Source organism: Lissotriton helveticus, chromosome 1_1 (genome assembly GCF_964261635.1).
Source record: "Lissotriton helveticus chromosome 1_1, aLisHel1.1, whole genome shotgun sequence".
Classification (NCBI taxonomy): Eukaryota; Metazoa; Chordata; class Amphibia; order Caudata; family Salamandridae; genus Lissotriton; species Lissotriton helveticus.
This window is the reverse complement of record NC_136057.1, coordinates 1911759342-1911781049: the sequence shown is the minus strand read 5'-3', so window position 1 is coordinate 1911781049 and position 21708 is coordinate 1911759342.

Below are 21708 nucleotides of genomic sequence, written 5' to 3'. Positions count from 1 at the left end.
CCCAAACTTTCCAGATAGCCTGCAAAATCCCCCAGTTGAGTCCAGCAAACAGTCTAATGCCCCAGGTACTAAAAACGTAAAAAGAGTAAAATGTCACACGCCTGGGATAGAGATGGTGATGGAAGAGGTTTTGTCATTGTGCTGGTACCCTAGAGGAGTTAAAAAGAGCAACAGATATTCACGATGCACCAAAAAGGTCAGTTGGCGTACGTGAAAAAACATGGGCAACCCTAGCCTCCACTCTCCTCATAAAATTCCCGGCCAGATCACAAAGACTTAAGAACACAAGTTCAGGAGGGCAAAGGTAGTTTGGCAGTGGGCTACGTAAATTAAAAGTTCAAATTGCTAAATAAATGAGACAAGGATCCAGGCCCGGTTCTAGCGGGTGGGCCGGGAGGAGCCTTGGCCCTCAGCAGTGAGGGCTGGAAGGCAGGGGCGCAACGCGCAGGTCGTGTGTGTCAGCCCGGGCCGAGACAGCTTTCCCGGGCGCACACACAGTTTTAGAGATTATCGCAGCCCCGCACCTGAGTACTTCACAGGTCTTTAACCCCTTCGCTGCGGCGGCAATTCCGCCGCAGCGCGAAGGGGTGGGGCGGCCGCACGGCGCTCGCGTACTCATGACGGAACCACTCCGTCACGAGACGCGGTTGCGCTGTGCTTATGACGGAGCCGTTCCGTCACGGCCCCGCCCGCTCTTAAGAACGTTCAGCGCAGGCGCAGAATTGCTGCTGCGCAGGCGCTCCGAGCGGGCCGTGACGGAACCGCTCCGTCATCAGCACAGCGCGGCCGTGTCTGATGACGGAGCGGTTCCGTCACCAGCAGGGGAGGGGTTAAAGACCATTAACATGTTAACTGAGGTTTTGTTTAGTTTTTCACCCCTTCGTCTCGGCATGACGAAAGGTGACAAATCCTTTCTTTGACACTGCTAACCGTTGGTAACCTTTGCCTACTGTCCTGCTGCTATGATATTTATTTTTCTATGCAGCTCAGGAGAAAAGAAGTTTGATTATTCTTAGTCACCTTTCCTGACCCCTGCAGTGGCTTTATCACATCAGGCTGTGACACAAAGATTGACTAATGGAGTAGGTAAGAGAATGTGTTACTACATTTTTTTCTTTTTAAAATCTGCACTGGCCCAGCAGGACACATACTTCGTGTGAGCTTCATTTAAAAGTTTTTATCATTATCATGGCCAATGCAGGACAACAATAAGACATTACAAAATGCCCAGATAACGCTGGTGATTAATGATCCTGCTGGAGAGCAATCTTTTGTCTGTTAGTAGTTTTTAAATGCAGATGAACTTTTCTTGTATCTGGATAGTTCATTGGGCTACTGCCTTTGTCACAGAGATCCTTGTGTTACTTGGAGTTCAGAAGTTACAATCGTATCATAGGACAGTGACCTATGAACTGTCATCTAAGAGCTGCATACAAACATGAATGTTATAGTTAGAACTTCGCTTTTTTTGTTTTGTGATATAGTTAGAACTTCCCCAGTCTTTCATTATTCTAATGTTGCTAAAATGAGTATGTTTGGGCAGATATACATTTTTATCAGTAAAGCTGACCCCATGGAATACTCTTTAAATCCTAAGGTTGGGTTTCCCCATACCAAACCCTTTCAAAATATACTCCCCACCAGTATGGATGACACGTGATTCATACACCTTGTAATCCTCATTGGCTTATGTGACATTCCCTATAGGCTGATTTACATACTTGTATGATTCATTGTCTCTGTATAATGTGTGTGTGATGTAAAGTACTGACACACACTACCCTGATATGAGTAGCGCTATACAACAAATGAAATGCATATGAGAGAGGGGCTACGTAAAGATGAGGGGCACTGTTGGAGGGTGTCAGTGAAGGAATCCGAGGAGGAGGTAGTGGGAGGGGCTATGGAGCGATGAGGGGCACTGGTGGGGGATGACAGTGAGGGAATCCGAGGAAGAGGTCATGGGGTGGAGGGGGAGGTAGGGAGAGATGAGGTGCAATGGTGGAGGGTGGTAGTGAGGGAGTCAGACGAGGAGGTCATGAGTGGGAGGGGCTACATAGAGATAGAGATAAGGGGTACTGGTCTCCAAGGAGGAGGTCATGAGGGGGAGGGGCTATGAGGGGCACTTGTGGCGTGAGGCAGTGAGGAAATCCGAGGAGGAGGTCAATAGGGGGGGTCATGGAGAGATGAGGGGCACTGTTGGAAGGTGATAGTAAAGGTATTTACGGAGAAAGAGGTTATTGGTGTGGCGGCAAAAAAAACGTTTGCATCAGTGTTGGACCCGGCCTCATGGCGTGGTCCTACCCCACCAGCATGGCGGGCCCAGGACGACATCGGCCCTCCACCCAGCATCGGGCAGCCCTTTTGCCCGACACTGCACGTCCCAACATTGTTGGTCCGGTCACCATCCCGGACCCCCACTACCGGCCTGGCTCCATCATGGGCCCCTCACGACCTAAGCACGAGGCCGCGCCCGACTCCATCTTGGGCCACCACGTCACGACCACGTGGCCTCGGCCCCGAGGCACCAAGATCCACCCAGGTGGTCGAGTGGCCACTCGACAGATCCCGGAGAAAAGGGAGTTTCGATGGCCCTCCAGCCGTCCCCGGACGCCTGGTTTCGATCGCCCTCCGGCCTCCCTGGGCGCTGGCTCCACCCCCCTGCTGGGTGTCTGGACACCATCACCCCGGCCCCTCTGACCCCCAGGCGCGAGGGTCCGGACATCAAAGGACTCCAGTCCTATATCTGGGCCAGCCCTGGATTAGGACGCCAGTTGTATCCTGGACTGGAAGCCCTGCTGACGCTGTCACGGCCAACACCAGAAGAACTCATTGCCTGTAACCTGAAGAGACCCTGAGAGCCTGCTGGCGCTGCCGTGGCCCACCTTTGCTGTACCATCCTAAGAGCCTGCTGGCGCTGCCGCGGCTGAACCACCTGAGAGCCTGCTGGCGCTGCCACGGCTGAACCATCTTGAGAGCCTGCTGGCGCTGCAGCGGCTGAACCATCTTGAGAGCCTGCTGGCGCTGCCGCGGCTGAACCATCTTGAGAGCCTGCTGGCGCTGCCGCGGCTGAACCATCTTGAGAGCCTGCTGGCGCTGCCGCGGCCTCCTCTCCGTTAAGACCACCTGTCGAGTCCTGCTGGCGCTGCCGCGGCTCGACCTCTCGGAACCCCCGGCTCGAGGATTGAGAGCTGTGCGCAGGGTATCCCTTCCTGTATCCATACCGAGACTGTCCCGCTACCCTGTCCCTTTTACGAGACTCTACAGATCCCTCGATCTGCCTGTATATACCGCTGAGACCCAGCAACCTTTATTCTTGATAAAGCCTAAGAACTTAACCTCTTGTGTGGTGTCCGTTTGTAGTGTTGTGGTTACCCTGCTGTACGATCCTAGGAGAGGACCCTCACCCAGGAGGCCTCTCGATAACGCTCGGCTACTTCTCGACGGAGGGGTGGACCTAGGGGTGGTCAGTCAGACATCTTCTGCCTCCCCCGGGGATCGCCTTTCTAACAATCAGTGATAAAGCCGGCCCTGTCATGGCCTTTCTGTTTTTGTTTATTTAATTAGCAGTCGGGTCATAAGGGCTACTGTGGAACATACTTTAAATTGCGTACTAATTATATTTACTGCTATATTCAATGTTTTAAGTTTGAAAGTGATTTTTCTAATGTTTTTACCTGGCAAAATGAAAGTGGAGCCCGATGGTGCCTGATATGGGGCTGGGGCCCAAGGTCAGCTGTGAGATAAGGTGCACTGGAGAGGAGTAGTGGATATTGAAGCCTGTAAGGGAGTGTGTTGCAGAGTCTGGGGTCAGGTGGAGGTAGTAATGAAGAGGGATTCTCCCTGAAGGCTCGCACAGAGGGAGCCCGAGAAGTCACTTGCCTGATACCCCCACCTCAGAAACCTCCTCTTCCCATCAAAGAAACATTACATGGAAAAAACACTTTTTGAGAGTGATAACATTTGCAAAGAGATTTGTAAAAGAGTGCGTTTTACTGGGCCTTGCAAGAGTAAGAGGAGATAAAGGGGGGCCCTGAAGCAGGCCTGCCCAGAAATATATGCGACAAATTGAGCCCCAGTGGCCCACCCAAATGCACCCTTGGCCCACCCAAATAAAAATTCCTGGAGCCGAGCCTGCAAGGATCTAAGGAGACCAACAAGGGGAAGCAGGCTGACAAATCCACTTTACGAATACTGAGACAGCAATACCCTAAAGAATGCAGGCCAGCAAAACGTTCTCAGGAGGAAACGTGGAACAAGATCTTATGGTCCAGCGAGCAGCCAGATAGCGAAAAATTATGGCAAGTGGTAAATGGGTCGCTCCCTGGAAAGCCCATACACGAAAATTCCGGCATTGGTGCAGACTCATGGGAAGTCCACATCCGCAGATTGTATGCAAAGCCGGTCACTGAAGAGGCTGAGAATAGGCATCTATCCAACCCTGCAACTTGGAACCCCCAAAATGAACAGTAAGTCACATCACTCAATAGCGGTTTGGTGTTCCCAGATGAGTCGGAAATTCCCACTACAAATCTACAGTACAACGCAAAATAAATAGTGGACATAGAACACCTAGTAACAAAATTGAAAAAATGGAAGGTTTAAGGGGCAGTAGGCCCAAACGGCCTCCCAAATGCTCTTTTTAAATGTAATACAAACTACTGGGCCTATTACCTACTGCATTTATCGCACCAATGTTGTCACAGATTCATCGAAAGGCAATATCTTCTAACCCATCTACAAGAAGGACAACCCAGCCCTACCAAACAACTACAGGCTGATAGCTTTAAATGATGTAGAAGCAAAACTATTTGCGTGATGTATACTTCAACACTTACAAACTTAGGTAAAGAAGAAAAACCTGATAGCATGAATCCAAACAGGTTTTAGAACAGGCGTGGGCCCACTAATTACCTTAAGAACATTAAGCATTCTAGAAGAGAAGGCCAAGCAAAGGAAAGCTCGGCTTTTTGCGTGTTTTGTAGACCTCAAGTCTGCCTTCAATCGGGTTCCCCGAGATCGTCTTTGGATAAAACTCAAGAAATAAGGGGAATTCCAAGAGACTGTCTGAGGGAAACTGTTACATTGCATACTTGGGCACAGGTTAAAATAAGTAACAGTTGCAGTATTACAAACAAAATCGTCACAATGAATTGTCTTAAACAGGCCTTTTGCTGGCCCCAGGCTTGTTAAACCTGTACCTAGTAGCTCTTGAAGGTGCCCTCCACAAGACAACAGCCACCCGCCAATTTTGGTGTCAGAGAAGATGGGTCGCCTGCAGTGTGCAGATGACATTGTCCTCCTAAGTCAAACCCCAACAGGCCTAAAACGAAGCATGAACTCCAAAAAACTACCTGGATGTTTCAGAGTTAGAGCTAAACTTAAATAAAACGAAAGTGGTGTGCATGGTGGACACAAATGTAATACATTCACCTGGTTCATAGAAGACAAGGCGGTTGAGGTGGCAACCACATACAAATATTTAGGCATCAGCGTGGAGCGTCATGTGACATTTACACATCATGTGGCAGCCTTACAAGCAAGAGCACAGTAATTAACCTTTGGCTTCAAACACTGAGAAAGAAATTGAACTGCCAGTTTTTTGACCATTCATTACCAGTAATGTCAGCACAGTTAATGCCAACAGTGGCCTATTGCATGGAAATCAGGCACAGACGGGAAATATCTACACTCAATAAGATCCAAGCAAGGGTGCACAAATCAGTGTTCTCTATACCAAAAAGAGTTTCACCAGCGCAAATGAGACTAGAATTCAGCTTAAAAAATTAATTAGAGCATCACGTCCCAGCTGGAAAATGTTAAAATTTCAGGCATGCCAGAGGGGCACTATCCACATTCTGCTCCACAAAAAAATTGGGTTAAATAAGAAATCGATCTTGGGGTAAATTGGCAATAAGTAACCAAAACAGGATCTAAAAAGAATATTTTCACCCACATGTCACTGCTCTTCATTAATGTTTACATCTACATAGCACAGTAGGGAATGGGGAACATATAGCAATCTTGCTTAATTTAACAAAGACATTACAGAATCTTCATAAGCAAGCAACATTTATCATCTCTGGGGATTTCAAAATAGATTTAAGCCACCAGAGTAAAAAAGGAGCAACTCCCTGAGTGGCAATAGACTTCGAAAACAACTGGAAAACCTAGGTCTACAGCTTTTTATTGACAATCGAAAGGGGGACACTCCAGCAGCCATCACTTACCTAAGTGGCAGAAAAAGTTCAACAATAGACCACACGCTGTTAAGTAAAGCAGGCTTGCCCCTGGTGCGCCAATTTTAAATCTTACCCTGCAAGGAGAGTGACCGCTTCCCCAAACTTTCCAGATAGCCTGCAAAATCCCCCAGTTGAGTCCAGCAAACAGTCTAATGCCCCAGGTACTAAAAACGTAAAAAGAGTAAAATGTCACACGCCTGGGATAGAGATGGTGATGGAAGAGGTTTTGTCATTGTGCTGGTACCCTAGAGGAGTTAAAAAGAGCAACAGATATTCACGATGCACCAAAAAGGTCAGTTGGCGTACGTGAAAAAACATGGGCAACCCTAGCCTCCACTCTCCTCATAAAATTCCCGGCCAGATCACAAAGACTTAAGAACACAAGTTCAGGAGGGCAAAGGTAGTTTGGCAGTGGGCTACGTAAATTAAAAGTTCAAATTGCTAAATAAATGAGACAAGGATCCAGGCCCGGTTCTAGCGGGTGGGCCGGGAGGAGCCTTGGCCCTCAGCAGTGAGGGCTGGAAGGCAGGGGCGCAACGCGCAGGTCGTGTGTGTCAGCCCGGGCCGAGACAGCTTTCCCGGGCGCACACACAGTTTTAGAGATTATCGCAGCCCCGCACCTGAGTACTTCACAGGTCTTTAACCCCTTCGCTGCGGCGGCAATTCCACCGCAGCGCTAAGGGGTGGGGCGGCCGCACGGCGCTCGCGTACTCATGACGGAACCACTCCGTCACGAGACGCGGTTGCGCTGTGCTTATGACGGAGCCGTTCCGTCACGGCCCCGCCCGCTCTTAAGAACGTTCAGCGCAGGCGCAGAATTGCTGCTGCGCAGGCGCTCCGAGCGGGCCGTGACGGAACCGCTCCGTCATCAGCACAGCGCGGCCGTGTCTGATGACGGAGCGGTTCCGTCACCAGCAGGGGAGGGGTTAAAGACCATTAACATGTTAACTGAGGTTTTGTTTAGTTTTTCACCCCTTCGTCTCGGCATGACGAAAGGTGACAAATCCTTTCTTTGACACTGCTAACCGTTGGTAACCTTTGCCTACTGTCCTGCTGCTATGATATTTATTTTTCTATGCAGCTCAGGAGAAAATAAGTTTGATTATTCTTAGTCACCTTTCCTGACCCCTGCAGTGGCTTTATCACATCAGGCTGTGACACAAAGATTGACTAATGGAGTAGGTAAGAGAATGTGTTACTACATTTTTTTCTTTTTAAAATCTGCACTGGCCCAGCAGGACACATACTTCGTGTGAGCTTCATTTAAAAGTTTTTATCATTATCATGGCCAATGCAGGACAACAATAAGACATTACAAAATGCCCAGATAACGCTGGTGATTAATGATCCTGCTGGAGAGCAATCTTTTGTCTGTTAGTAGTTTTTAAATGCAGATGAACTTTTCTTGTATCTGGATAGTTCATTGGGCTACTGCCTTTGTCACAGAGATCCTTGTGTTACTTGGAGTTCAGAAGTTACAATCGTATCATAGGACAGTGACCTATGAACTGTCATCTAAGAGCTGCATACAAACATGAATGTTATAGTTAGAACTTCGCTTTTTTTGTTTTGTGACATAGTTAGAACTTCCCCAGTCTTTCATTATTCTAATGTTGCTAAAATGAGTATGTTTGGGCAGATATACATTTTTATCAGTAAAGCTGACCCCATGGAATACTCTTTAAATCCTAAGGTTGGGTTTCCCCATACCAAACCCTTTCAAAATATACTCCCCACCAGTATGGATGACACGTGATTCATACACCTTGTAATCCTCATTGGCTTATGTGACATTCCCTATAGGCTGATTTACATACTTGTATGATTCATTGTCTCTGTATAATGTGTGTGTGATGTAAAGTACTGACACACACTACACTGATATGAGTAGCGCTATACAACAAATGAAATGCATATGAGAGAGGGGCTAGGTAAAGATGAGGGGCACTGTTGGAGGGTGTCAGTGAGGGAATCCGAGGAGGAGGTAGTGGGAGGGGCTATGGAGCGATGAGGGGCACTGGTGGGGGATGACAGTGAGGGAATCCGAGGAAGAGGTCATGGGGTGGAGGGGGAGCTAGGGAGAGATGAGGAGCAATGGTGGAGGGTGGTAGTGAGGGAGTCAGACGAGGAGGTCATGAGTGGGAGGGGCTACATAGAGATAGAGATAAGGGGTACTGGTCTCCAAGGAGGAGGTCATGAGGGGGAGGGGCTATGAGGGGCACTTGTGGCGTGAGGCAGTGAGGAAATCCGAGGAGGAGGTCAATAGGGGGGGTCATGGAGAGATGAGGGGCACTGTTGGAAGGTGATGGTAAAGGTATTTACGGAGAAAGAGGTTATTGGTGTGGCGGCAAAAAAAACGTTTGCATCAGTGTTGGACCCGGCCTCATGGCGTGGTCCTACCCCACCAGCATGGCGGGCCCAGGACGACATCGGCCCTCCACCCAGCATTGGGCAGCCCTTTTGCCCGACACTGCACGTCCCAACATTGTTGGTCCGGTCACCATCCCGGACCCCCACTACCGGCCTGGCTCCATCATGGGCCCCTCACGACCTAAGCACGAGGCCGCGCCCGACTCCATCTTGGGCCACCACGTCACGACCACGTGGCCTCGGCCCCGGCCCAGGCCCCAGCGAAGCCCAGACATCGAGGCACCAAGATCCACCCAGGTGGTCGAGTGGCCACTCGACAGATCCCGGAGAAAAGGGAGTTTCGATGGCCCTCCAGCCGTCCCCGGACGCCTGGTTTCGATCGCCCTCCGGCCTCCCTGGGCGCTGGCTCCACCCCCCTGCTGGGTGTCTGGACACCATCACCCCGGCCCCTCTGACCCCCAGGCGCGAGGGTCCGGACATCAAAGGACTCCAGTCCTATATCTGGGCCAGCCCTGGATTAGGACGCCAGTTGTATCCTGGACTGGAAGCCCTGCTGACGCTGTCACGGCCAACACCAGAAGAACTCATTGCCTGTAACCTGAAGAGACCCTGAGAGCCTGCTGGCGCTGCCGTGGCCCACCTTTGCTGTACCATCCTAAGAGCCTGCTGGCGCTGCCGCGGCTGAACCACCTGAGAGCCTGCTGGCGCTGCCACGGCTGAACCATCTTGAGAGCCTGCTGGCGCTGCAGCGGCTGAACCATCTTGAGAGCCTGCTGGCGCTGCCGCGGCTGAACCATCTTGAGAGCCTGCTGGCGCTGCCGCGGCTGAACCATCTTGAGAGCCTGCTGGCGCTGCCGCGGCCTCCTCTCCGTTAAGACCACCTGTCGAGTCCTGCTGGCGCTGCCGCGGCTCGACCTCTCGGAACCCCCGGCTCGAGGATTGAGAGCTGTGCGCAGGGTATCCCTTCCTGTATCCATACCGAGACTGTCCCGCTACCCTGTCCCTTTTACGAGACTCTACAGATCCCTCGATCTGCCTGTATATACCGCTGAGACCCAGCAACCTTTATTCTTGATAAAGCCTAAGAACTTAACCTCTTGTGTGGTGTCCGTTTGTAGTGTTGTGGTTACCCTGCTGTACGATCCTAGGAGAGGACCCTCACCCAGGAGGCCTCTCGATAACGCTCGGCTACTTCTCGACGGAGGGGTGGACCTAGGGGTGGTCAGTCAGACATCTTCTGCCTCCCCCGGGGATCGCCTTTCTAACAATCAGTGATAAAGCCGGCCCTGTCATGGCCTTTCTGTTTTTGTTTATTTAATTAGCAGTCGGGTCATAAGGGCTACTGTGGAACATACTTTAAATTGCGTACTAATTATATTTACTGCTATATTCAATGTTTTAAGTTTGAAAGTGATTTTTCTAATGTTTTTACCTGGCAAAATGAAAGTGGAGCCCGATGGTGCCTGATATGGGGCTGGGGCCCAAGGTCAGCTGTGAGATAAGGTGCACTGGAGAGGAGTAGTGGATATTGAAGCCTGTAAGGGAGTGTGTTGCAGAGTCTGGGGTCAGGTGGAGGTAGTAATGAAGAGGGATTCTCCCTGAAGGCTCGCACAGAGGGAGCCCGAGAAGTCACTTGCCTGATACCCCCACCTCAGAAACCTCCTCTTCCCATCAAAGAAACATTACATGGAAAAAACACTTTTTGAGAGTGATAACATTTACAAAGAGATTTGTAAAAGAGTGCGTTTTACTGGGCCTTGCAAGAGTAAGAGGAGATAAAGGGGGGCCCTGAAGCAGGCCTGCCCAGAAATATATGCGACAAATTGAGCCCCAGTGGCCCACCCAAATGCACCCTTGGCCCACCCAAATAAAAATTCCTGGAGCCGAGCCTGCAAGGATCTAAGGAGACCAACAAGGGGAAGCAGGCTGACAAATCCACTTTACGAATACTGAGACAGCAATACCCTAAAGAATGCAGGCCAGCAAAACGTTCTCAGGAGGAAACGTGGAACAAGATCTTATGGTCCAGCGAGCAGCCAGATAGCGAAAAATTATGGCAAGTGGTAAATGGGTCGCTCCCTGGAAAGCCCATACACGAAAATGCCGGCATTGGTGCAGACTCATGGGAAGTCCACATCCGCAGATTGTATGCAAAGCCGGTCACTGAAGAGGCTGAGAATAGGCATCTATCCAACCCTGCAACTTGGAACCCCCAAAATGAACAGTAAGTCACATCACTCAATAGCGGTTTGGTGTTCCCAGTTGAGTCGGAAATTCCCACTACAAATCTACAGTACAACGCAAAATAAATAGTGGACATAGAACACCTAGTAACAAAATTGAAAAAATGGAAGGTTTAAGGGGCAGTAGGCCCAAACGGCCTCCCAAATGCTCTTTTTAAATGTAATACAAACTACTGGGCCTATTACCTACTGCATTTATCGCACCAATGTTGTCACAGATTCATCGAAAGGCAATATCTTCTAACCCATCTACAAGAAGGACAACCCAGCCCTACCAAACAACTACAGGCTGATAGCTTTAAATGATGTAGAAGCAAAACTATTTGCGTGATGTATACTTCAACACTTACAAACTTAGGTAAAGAAGAAAAACCTGATAGCATGAATCCAAACAGGTTTTAGAACAGGCGTGGGCCCACTAATTACCTTAAGAACATTAAGCATTCTAGAAGAGAAGGCCAAGCAAAGGAAAGCTCGGCTTTTTGCGTGTTTTGTAGACCTCAAGTCTGCCTTCAATCGGGTTCCCCGAGATCGTCTTTGGATAAAACTCAAGAAATAAGGGGAATTCCAGAGACTGTCTGAGGGAAACTGTTACATTGCATACTTGGGCACAGGTTAAAATAAGTAACAGTTGCAGTATTACAAACAAAATCGTCACAATGAATTGTCTTAAACAGGCCTTTTGCTGGCCCCAGGCTTGTTAAACCTGTACCTAGTAGCTCTTGAAGGTGCCCTCCACAAGACAACAGCCACCCGCCAATTTTGGTGTCAGAGAAGATGGGTCGCCTGCAGTGTGCAGATGACATTGTCCTCCTAAGTCAAACCCCAACAGGCCTAAAACGAAGCATGAACTCCAAAAAACTACCTGGATGTTTCAGAGTTAGAGCTAAACTTAAATAAAACGAAAGTGGTGTGCATGGTGGACACAAATTTAATACATTCACCTGGTTCATAGAAGACAAGACGGTTGAAGTGGCAACCACATACAAATATTTAGGCATCAGCGTGGAGCGTCATGTGACATTTACACATCATGTGGCAGCCTTACAAGCAAGAGCACAGTAATTAACCTTTGGCTTCAAACACTGAAAAAGAAATTGAACTGCCAGTTTTTTGACCATTCATTACCTGTAATGTCAGCACAGTTAATGCCAACAGTGGCCTATTGCATGGAAATCAGGCACAGACGGGAAATATCTACACTCAATAAGATCCAAGCAAGGGTGCACAAATCAGTGTTCTCATACCAAAAAGAGTTTCACCAGCGCAAATGCGACTAGAATTCAGCTTAAAAAATTAATTAATTCATAGTAAGAGCTCGTTTGCCAAACTATGTTGGAGATTGCATGCCTCCGAAAGTGTCTCCATCAACAATGGATGCTGGCTTGAAATTGAGGATCAAGAATGTAGGAACCAAAAAGGCACTTGGGAAGAATATCTTAACCAGGCCATCGAGTAATTAGATATTCATGAACTGTGGGCCAGCAGAATATAAAAAGAAGCCTTTAATCGAGCAACAAACTCCTGAATACGATTTCTGTCTCTGCTAACAGATAAAAACGCCCTCCCAAGAAGAAGGCGGGCCGGGACATTACATTCAAACAGCGGGATCCCTTAGTAACTGAGTTTATGTCAGGAACATGTTTTATACTGCTGTGCCCCACATTTAAGTTGAGTGTGTTAAAAATGTATTTTTATAGTCACCTAAATCGTGGTTATCTTAAACAATGTTACTTGTTTGAATACATTTGAATTACTTCTTACAATTGAATGCATTAGATCTGGTTATTTTAAGTCTGTAACGCAGTGGTTTGTATTAACTATGCAAAATAAACTTGACTTGACAAAACACAAACTTGCAGAAACTGGCTCTGATGGACCATTTTCGTCCAACTGGTTTCCACGAATTTTTCACCATAAAAGGCATTCACCATGTTGAAGAAAACAACCTAGTGATTGACCTTCCTGCCAAAATGTCTTAAATTCAGTTTGGTTTTCTCCTTTCTTTTTAAATCTCCGTCTCCATTCTATCCTTTCTCTTTTTGCAGTGGTGGGGATTTCCCCCTGCACCCTCCAAATTTAACCCTTTCCACACCTCTTTCTTCATTGTTTTTTTCAGTTACACCACTTCCTTCTTTCCTCTCTTTATGTTTAGGTAGAGGACGTCGCACTGCGTAGCAGTGGGCGGAGCCCGAGATTTAATGTTTCTTAGAGGTGGCTTGGAACCCGCCCCTCTTCTCCATTGGCTGGTCTAGTAAATGCTGGCCAGCCATTGGAGCAGAGGGGCGTCACTCCCTTTAAGCCCCGTCTTTTTTGGATTCGGGGGTAGTGTTTTTTAGGGGTTTTCTATCTGTGACGTCATCCGTCACTCACCAAAAACACGCCCCCGATTCCGAAAATTTCGGAGTTTAGCGGCAGCAATTTCTGGCCGACCGCATCCAGCCCTTGCATTGTAAATGTTTACTTTACTTTTTACTTGATTGTAATCTAAGCACAATGACACCTAATTGCTTGCGTGTGACGTATTTAATTAAAAACAATCACTGAAGTAGTTGTGGGTGTGGGGGTGGATTGCGGTCGCGGGGCCAGGGACCCGGGCGGGGGGTTGGCCGGGTGCCTCTACTGTGTTGCCTCGTGTTGCGGGGAGGGGGGTGCGCTCCTCATGCTGGTGTCGCACTGGCGGGGTGGGCCTTGGAGTGGGTGTGCAGCTTGGGCTCGGTGTGGCCGTCTTTCAGTATGTGGGTCCCTGGGGGGGAGGTGTTTGAGTTTGCATGCGGATGTGGTCTTGCGTGGTTCTGGGAAGGGGGACTGTGTTGGGGGGGCAGTGCGACATGGGCCCGGCGCGGCCGTCCTGCCTGTGGGTCTCTGGGGGGGTGTTGGTGATTTCATGCGTGGCCCCGCCTCCGGTCCGGTCTATTCCTCGGCCTGCGGGTCTCTTGGGGTTGCGATCTCGTGCGCCTTCCCGTTCCCCAGGCCCCCTGGTGCCGTGTCCGCCTGCCCCTTTTCTTATTTATTTGTTTGTTTATGCATTTTTATATAGCGCGGCTTTGTGCGAGGACGTTGGAGCGCTTCGCAAGGGGGGGCAGATATTTACAAGTTATCAACTTACAGGGGAGACGTTATGTCACATTAGGTAATGGTGACAATTGTGAGCAATCGGATTGCATGCGGCAGCATTCAGTGCATTACAGGAGGAAAGGGTGACGGGTGTGCAGGTTACAAGAGATATTGGGGTACATTTGGGTAGAGTACTCAATATTGCTGGACACTCAGGCACGGGAACAAACGTTGCGTGCAAGGGGGCAGATATTTACAAGTGATCAACTTACAGGGGAAACCTTATGTTACATGAGGTAATGGTGACAATTGTGAGCAATCGGATTGCATGCGGCAGCATTCAGTGCATTACAGGAGGAAAGGGTGACGGGTGTGCAGGTTACAAGAGATATCGGGGTACATTTGGGTAGAGTACTGCAAAAGTGCTGGACACTCAGGCACGGGAACTAACGTTGCGTAGGCAATGGTGGCACTTGTGCAAGTGTCTATGGCGGACAACTTGCCTGGTTGCCCCGGGGGTGGGGGGCGCGCTGCTTCTCCTTGTTTTTGGCTGTGCACCTTGTGGCCGGTCTCTCTGTGCGCGATTGAAAGGGAGGACCGGCGGAGTGGTTGCACAGTATTAGTTCGTTTTTGCCTCGTTTTCGCTCTTCGTCCAGGACTGCTGTTCCCTCCCAGTCCACCAGTGTTCATGCTGTGGGGCTCAGAGGTTGGTGGCTTTAGATGTGAGAGGTGGCTGTGCTTTTCACTAAGACAGCTTGTTCTGAATAATGGATGCAATGTGTTTTTTGAGGAGGGTCTATTTTTGCAATTTGTTGTTGTTGGTGGTGCTATATGATGTGGTGTGTCATGTAGGTTGTGGTGTGTTGTGGAGAAGTATGTTGTGGCTTTATATCAGGTAGGACAGTGAAGTGAAGAGTCTAAATTTTGGGTGATATATATTTTTTACAAGTTGATTAGAAACAACTTGCTATTTGTTATCGTTGGGTAGTATGTTGTAGGCATGGAAGTTGCAAAAGTTATGGAGTGAGTTGGTGTGATGTTTACAGCAGTCGGGAGGGTAATCATGAGTTGTTGTGCAGTCTAGTGGGTATGTGATGTTGTGTGTGGAATAGTCCCCTTCGGTGGAGTCTGGCATTGTCTTCTATGTTGTAATGGAGACCAGGGTGATCTGGAGGCTGTGATATATGATAAGGTGTGGCATGTTATTTATCACCTTGTGATGTCACATGTAAGTGTTTTTTATTTTGTAAGCAATTGTATCATGTGTTGTAGTTGTTGATGTGGTCTATCGAGAAAATCATGGTTGCAATCTCTGAATTGCAGTGGTATGTGGGTGATAGCTTGCCCTTTAAAGGAGGGTGTTGTTGCTGTGTGGCTTGTGTCGATGTGACATGGTTGGGATATATTCGTTTGTGTGCTGCTGTGAGCTGGTGGTGTATTTGGGAGGGAGGAAAGGGGGGCAAGCACACCGTCAACCAATTTGTGTGTGTAAAAGGCCGCTTTATTAACACAGGTGCACATCACACTTATTAAAACTGGCGATTCGCCTTACAAAACTAAAACCTCTCTAAACATCGAATTACCTAAACCCCTTGACATTGCCTCCCCCCACCCTTACGATCCCCACATGATAAAAACCCCCACCCTGCAACATACAATACATAACTTGCAATACATTAAATAATACACAATCTTCTCACCTAACATTAAAACTCCTACTCTCCCAAGACCTACCCTCCTATTTGTCTTCCTGCAACTGTAACTAACGACCCTCTAATGTAAACTTCCAAACCGCTTAACGTTTCCCCGCTCCTGTTCACCAACTCCCCAACTTAACGATAAACTGCCAAACTCCAGCCAAACTTGGCCAACTTCAACAACAACTCCGCCACCCAGGAAAAGGCGGATGGGTAGGTGATTACACCGCCTCCACCTTTTCCTGCCCCCCCCACCCCCCAAGAACCTGTGCCCTAATGCCTACACACCTCGCCCATCACTCCCACCGAACTCCCAACCTTCTGGACAAGACTTCCCGCAACTCCAAGAGATACAAGTCCCTGCCCAAACGCGATAGGTGGACCCCGACACCCTTGAACAATTCCGGTGCATCGTACTGCAGATCCCAGTGCCAGACTCTCGAAAACCCCAAATGCCTGCCAACCCGAACCATCTCAACATTGATCTTCCGTCCGCCTGTGTCCACCGCCTGAGGCCTCACTGCCCCTCTCCAAATCCTCCGCGGAACAAACTCGGTCCAAACGGCCGAACACCCCGACCACTTCCTCCTGATTGCTTCCAATCCCTCTTCATGGCCCTCCTTAAAACCAATCCTGTTTCCTGCACCATATCATTTACCCCCAAATGGAGAACCAACCCGACAGGGCACCTACCCCCTACCAACAGCCTATTCAGTGTCTCAACCAGTTCTTTCCAGCGCATCCCACCTCTCCCAAACCATTGGACTTTACAAACAGCTGGGTTAACCCAGATTTTCGCCAAAGCAACTACCCAGCGCTAGCAATAGAGCCCCCTTGCCAAAGGAGTGGCCCACCAACCAACAGTCATATCGCGTGCGAGGGGACCAGCCGCAGAACCTTGAACGAGAAACAGAAGTCAAGTATAGGCCACAAAAACAACCGCGCTAGCATTGAGGCTTGTCGCAGCGCACATAACGCTTGTAACAGTCGGATGACCACCGCCCCAAATGGATGATGTCCCCTCGCCCCAACCCCTCCAGTGCCTTCTGACGCCTCGCCAATGCGAGACGAGTGCGTACCAAATCGACTCTCATCCATACCCAGCCGCTCCAACTTCTTCCGCACACTGCCAACAACTGCGATCCGGTTGCACCTCTCCTTGTGATGAAAAACCAACCCCTCCTGCAGACACATACGTGGTCCGTGTCAAGCCCGCCAACGACTCTAGAACCAGCTGCAACCTCCTGTGTTGCCAAAGTACCACATCTGCGGAGGCATGCCTGTCGGGCCCTGATCTGCGTCCTTGGCTAAACCACGGAATCCCTCCCACTGTGAACGAAATAAAGCCTCCGCTATGTCATTATAATCCCCGGAACGTACCCCGCGCGAAAAGCAATATCAGGGCGCCGGCAACCTAAACAAAGACCCCCATAACTTCAGCACCTGCTCATCTCTGGTAAACTGGCGATTCACCACCTGTACCCCCGACATGTTGTCTACCTTGAACGTCACACGCCTGTGGGCCAACCACTTCCCCCCACCAGCACGACTGCCACCACCAACGGGGAGAGTTCCAAAAACACTATGCTCCTGCCACCCCCAAACACTCCGGGGGGCACTTCACCGTGCACCACCGTCCCTGCCAATACCGCCCGAAACCGTTGCTCCTGTCCGCATCCGAGAATATCTGAACATCCCAGACCATGTCTTCCCCTCTCTGCCTAGGTACTCCATTGAAATGGTGCAGAAAATAAAAACTACCACCTCCGCAAATCCTCGTGAACGCCGGCGGACAGCCGCACATGGTGATGCGGAGGCCTCTTCCCCGCCAACACTCTGCCCAACCTCCAGCAGAACGTCCGCCCTACCCGCACCACTCTGCGAGCAAAATCAAGGCACCCCAACAGCACCTGAATCTCTAAAACCATGACTTTTGTCCGTACCAACATGACCTCTCGCAGCCCCAACATCCGCTGCTTCTTGTCCACTGGTAATCGGGCCTCCATGGTCCCGAGTCCAGTTCAATGTCCAAAAATGACAGCGCCGTGCCTGGCCCCACTGTCTTCTCCGGTGCCAACGGCATACCTAGGTACCCCATCCGTTCCTGAAACCTGGCAGTCCGCGGAGTCTGGGGCCCCCACCAAAAAGAAGTCATCCAGGTAGTGCGTAACTCCTTGGTGACCCGTCCGTTCCATAAAAACCACTGCAGGAACATACTAAAACACTCAAATATGCTTCTGACATTGAACAGCCCATCGGCACTGCCTTGTCCACATACCAGCGGCCGCGGAACTGGATCCCCAGTAGGCCCCAATCGTCTGGGTGAACCGGCAGCAGCCGGAAAGCCGATTTGATGTCGCACTTAGCCCTTCGTGCTGTTGCGCCCGCAGCCACCACCCGGGCCATGGCCGCGCCCACTGACGAGTACGGCACTGTAGCCTCCCGCTCATCAATGTAGTCATTGACCGACCCACCTGCAGGCCATGACAAGTGTCAAATGAGCCGAACTGCCCTGCCTCCTTCTTGGGCACCACCCCAATAGGGGACACCATCGACTCCTCCAACGGCCAGTCTTCAAAGAGGCCCACCACGCGGCCCTCACTGACTTCCTTGTCCAAATCCTCCTGCACCACCTCCGTGTGCTCTCTAGCCGACCTCTCAGAAACATTCTCTCACCATGTAACTACCGGGAATATTCTGGAAAGTGTGCTTAACCTAAAATGCTCCATTGTACCCATCATGAAACTACACTCTTCATGCCTGTTTGCCTGTAAACTGAAACCCAACAAACACATTTGCTGTATCTTTTTTTTTTCCCGTCTATTCAAGGCAATGCCTCCGTAAAAGGGTATGTATTTTTAATGGATTTGTTATGCATTTTCCAAGCAAAATTTTATGCCATTAATCATGGCCAGCTTGTATGGAGGAGCACGCCAGCCTCTTAATCCTCACCCCAATCTATTGGCTGGCAGCTAATCCTTCGCCAGAGGGTGAAGTTCAAAAGCAGATGATGTGTTAGCATTGTAGGATAATCCGAGAGATGCTGAGCTGGCACTTAATTGGGTCTGCCCAAAGTTCTGCTTTGCTCAGCCTGCAGTGGCTGGCCCGTTTGATAAACCCAGTGGAGCACGGCGCGCTGGCTCACCTGAGGCAGTGACTGGATCTATGGCGGCTGCTCTGCTCCCACCTTCTTAAAAAGATGCCGCAGAAAGGGTAGCGGGCCAAAGGGCCCTTGAACAACATATATTTACCACCTCCCCTCTTCAAACGACTCCCAGTGTTAGGAAAATGTTAATTATGCCTCGTTTTAGAGCCAGTTAAATGTTCTGGAAGTTTATATACTGTGTGCGAAGCCTTTGTTGGCACTGACAAGGCCCCCGGTTATAAAGCTCCAACAACAACTCATTATGGCCAATGTGGAGGGGTAGCTAGAGGTAATTTTGTATCTGTATTCGTCTTGAATGAGGTTAAGCCATATTGCATATCGCATGCATTGAAACCAGCAAAGCAAAAACAGTTCCTAGTGAATGCCTCCTATGCTGCAGTGGCCCATGAGGCTGCCCCAACTCCCCCCCCCCCCCCCCCACCTTTTATTTTTTTTATTTGTTTGACTTTTTTGCCATACTGCATATCACATGCATTGAAACCAGCAAAGCAAAAACAGTTCCTAGTGAATGCCTGCTACGCTGCAGTGGCCCATGAGGCTGCCCCGACTCTCCCCCCCCCTTTTTTTTTAACTTTCACCTCAGGGTGCTCCATGGCATACCACAATTTAGATTGCCCTGCACCACCTCAGGGTGCTCCTTGGCATACCCCATCTGGTACAGGTTGCCCCGCACCACCTCCGGATGCTCCCTGGCATACCTCAATTGTCCCGCACCACCTCAGGGTGCTCCTTGGCATACCCCAACCTGTCCAGATTGCTCGCACCACCTCTGGGTGCTCCTTGGCATACCTCCATTGCCCTGCACCACCCCAGGGTGCTCCTTGGCATACCCCCTCTGGTCCAGATTGCCCGCACCACCTCCGGGTGCTCCTTGGCATACCTCAATTGCCCCGCACCACCTCAGGCTGCTCCTTGGCATACCCCAACCGGTACAGATTGCCCCGCACCACCTCCGGGTGCTCCTTGGCATACCTCCATTGCCCCGCACCACCTCAGTGTGCTCCTTGGCATACCTCAATAGCCCCGCACCACCTCAGGGTGCTCCTTGGCATACCCCATCCGGTCCATATTGCCCCGCACCACCTCCAGGTGCTCCTTGGCATACCTCTGTCCTCCAACACGGCCACTATACCCTCTCCCGGACGGCGGCGCCAACTGCCCCCTATTAGGAACCTCCACCTAATCCTTTGCCCCCTCCACATCAATAAAACATGTGAAGCGGTGTTCGTCTTTCGTCGGTGTCCCCCAAGCCGTAGCGGCCCTGTGGGTGGAGGGGTCAGCGAGCCCGTATCGGGCCTTCTTGTGCCGACCATGACTGGATCCCACGCCGGTGCCAGGCTTGCCGCGGGAGGCTCAACCCTCCCTTCGCCTTGGTGTCGAGGGGCCGTTCCTAGCCCTGCCAAGTCAGGAACCCCGCGGCGAGCTTCCACCTGCAAGAGAAAAGGCAGGTCCGGTGTGCTGGGTCCCTCAGACTGCTCTGCGCCACCACTACCACAACGCCCCCCCCTACCTGCCACCCCCCTATCGACAACCCGCCACCCCGTCTCACCCCCACCCTACTCCTCAACCCTCCACACCCACCCCCCGCTCCCCGTCATCCGTAGAAAGCTCCCCCACTTCCTCCCTGCACCACCGGGAACTCCCCCTCAGGATGGGCCCGCCGCTCCCTCACCACGAATCCCCTCCCCTCCCCCCCACCCACCCCCATCTAGGACCGTACCCCCTCTCTCCCGCGATGGACCCCACATCCCCTCCCTCCTGCTATCCGGGGTATTTCCCCGCCCACGCCCTGGCTCCCCCCTGACCCCTCCCCCTCCAAGTCCACCCTTGAGCTCCCCCAAAAACCCCAACAGAGGCCTCCCACCCTCCCATGCACTCGCGTCCCCCCAGTGCCAGGCCCTACGCCTCCCTGACAGACCCCCCCTTTGCCCCCGGTCCACCCCGGGCAGCTGCCTGCCCTTACGCCTTCTTGAGGGGTTGAAGGGCTCTCCCTATACCTCCTGCGCCCCCTGTCTTAGCCTCTTCCAGCCGACCTCACCTGCCCCCCCTCCTTGCAGCTTGTCAGCACCCCCACCCCCCGGGGGACCTCAGAAGCCTGCGCCGCCACCCCCGTACTACCGGGGTGGCCTGACTCCACCTGGAGCCGCTGCGGAGTTGTGCTCCTCCCCCTGCATCCCGCCGCACTCTTCCGACACGCGCTCGGGCCTCCTGTCACTCGCTCGGAGGCCCGAGCAGCCTGCCTGCCTCCTCTGCAGCCCGCCCCGCCCCTCCGCTCGCCTGCACTCGCAGCACCGGTGCGGGCCGCAGGCATGCCTTCAGGGGGGCGGGGAGTCGCCAGCAGTGCTCCATCGCCGCTCGCCTGCCCCACTCTCCACCCGACACGGATACCTGCGGGCGGCGGGGAGCCACCAGCAGCACTCCCCCGCCGCTCCCCTTCCTCACACTCCACTCGGCCACGGGCCCCTCCCGCCTCCATATCCACCGCTCCCCCTCCTCGAACTCCCCTCGGCCACAAGCCCCTCCCGCCTCCATATCCCGGTAAGCAGACGGCAGGGAGCCACCGACAGTGCTCCCCAGCCGCCCCACCTTACTATAAAAAACATTCGCTATAAAAAGCATTCATTAACTACCACAGGGAAAAACCAGAAACCTGACTACTGCACTCCCGGCCACCAGGTCACCAGAACCTAAAATGGTGGCTGGGCAGGCGCAAGCCCCCTTATCTATCATTTGGGCTAGTGTTTTTTTATTTAACTTGGGCTGCCTTTGGGCTATATCCCAAAGCCACAAAATGGCTGCTCTCTGCTCGCCCCCCTCCCCCTCCCAAATCTGCCTGGGGGGCAGACCTCGCGGTGCTCGGCTGCTCCCCAAACCCCCCATGTGGTGAAGTCATCAGTTTTTAGGTCGAGGACCGTCGCACTGCGTAGCAGTGG